Below are 2,011 nucleotides of genomic sequence, written 5' to 3' on the forward strand. Positions count from 1 at the left end.
ACCTCCCATAACATTGTTTTATACCACTCCCAACAGAAATACTCCTGGTGGACAACTTTAGAAATCAGGAGCTACTCAGTTGCTCATAGCAAATCCCACCTTGGAGTTTACAAAGACTTATGGGTAGAAAAGCCACACTAGGTAATTTACTATACCGCAGGAGGTAAGATGGCGGACTGGACAGAAAGACTGCACAGACGCTCTTCAACAAAGAAAAGGGAAACCAGTTAACCCAGACACAGAAGATAATCCTGGACCCCTGAGCCTTGAAGGGAAGGATATAGAAGTGGACTAAACTGCAACTAGCAAAAGAATTTGCATGAAAATATCAAAAAAGGAGACAGACAGAGCTGCGGTCTGGCAACAATCCTGAGCAATCCTAATGGCATAGACAGCTTGGAGATTCCCAAGTGGTGGTAGGACCTAAGAATTAACCTAAAAATCAGCCCTCCTAGCCAGGAACTGCACGCAGGACTGCCCTGGTGGCTGGGGAATAAACAGAGAAGGTGAAGAGAAAGGCAGGCTGAGCTGTGGACTTTTGCCTGTCTGGAGGATGCTGCCATTTTGACTGTTTACAAGTGACTTGACTATTTTGGATATTTAAAGAGACAGCACTTTCCCAGATTCCAGGGGCTTAAGAACATGTTCTGCTTGCCAGCAACCCCAAGGACACTCCAGACCAGCACAACTAAAAAGGTGTGACATTCCTCTTGTTACTCTTATACCCCACACCCACTTGGTAAATGGAGGTGCGGCCATTCCCCACTCCCACCCACCTTCTGGCCCTGTAGGAATTCCATCACAGTCTGTGTGCTGGGACAGAGCCTGGGTGCCCTGCCCTGTCCTCCCCAAATTTTTTTCCCTATTTATTTATTTATCTTTTTTGCTTTCTTTTTTCTGGTGTTTAATTTGCTTGTATTTGTCTGTTTTAAAACTACTATTATTAATAATACTTTTGTCCTTTTTTACTATTATTCTTTAGTCTTCCCCTCCCAGGATCTAGTTTTCAGCTTTTTTCTTTTCCCTGTTCCTGGTTGGGGAAAAATAAAATAAAATAAATAAAATAAAATTTATTTTTTGCCCCCCATTTTCTCATGAATAATCCCATTCCTTATTTTCCTTTTTACATTTTTCCCATTTTTTCTTTATTATTCTCCTTTTCTACCTTTTTTCTCTTAGTGTCCTGTTGTTGTTGTGTGCCACTGAGTTGGACATGACTCATAGCAACCCCTCCTTGGGGTGCCAAGGCAGAATCACTATGGAAGTAGATTGCCCCATCTTCCAAGGAGTGCCCTATTTCCAGATATTGCATGTTTTCTTGTTTTATTTTGCTTCCTCTTTTTTCCCTTTTTTCTATTTTTGGTTACTTTTCCTATGATTACATGGTGTGTATATTGTCCATGTGTTTTTAGTTTTTTTTTTTAATCATTATTCAATTGTAATTTTTGTCTAACTGACTGGGAGACAGCAACAGTTCCCATAAGACAAAAGTACACCACACCCCCTGCAATTTCACTTACCGAGCAAGATCCACTACCTCCTTCTCCACCAACGGGCAAACAATAAAAAGCCACCAACAAGAGCCTGAATCACTCTTGGCTGCTCTTCACAAACAGTTAACAGAGATCTAAATACTACAACACCAAAATGTCTTGGAGAAAACAGAATATCATAGTCCGCAAAAAAAAAGCAGGATAAAGTGGTAGAAACAAGGGAGCAGGATACAGACCCAGAACACATCCCTGAGGAAGAAGCAGCATTGGAACTCTCTGATAAGGAATTCAAAAGAATTATATCTAGGTGTCTTCAAAAGATTGAGAGGCAGACCAAAGAAAACACAGAAAAAAACCTAGAAGAATTTTGGTAGAAAATACAAGAACAAAATGACAAAATAAATGAAAAATTAGAAGTGATTCTAAATCTACAGATAGAAATCCAGAAGATTAATACTAAAGTGCCAGAAACACATAATACATTGGAAGGCAAAGGAGTAGAATTGATGCAATGGAAG

Source organism: Orycteropus afer, unplaced genomic scaffold (assembly GCF_000298275.1).
Source record: "Orycteropus afer afer isolate SDZICR_OR568_19922 unplaced genomic scaffold, OryAfe1.0 scaffold00335, whole genome shotgun sequence".
NCBI classification, from domain to species: domain Eukaryota; kingdom Metazoa; phylum Chordata; class Mammalia; order Tubulidentata; family Orycteropodidae; genus Orycteropus; species Orycteropus afer.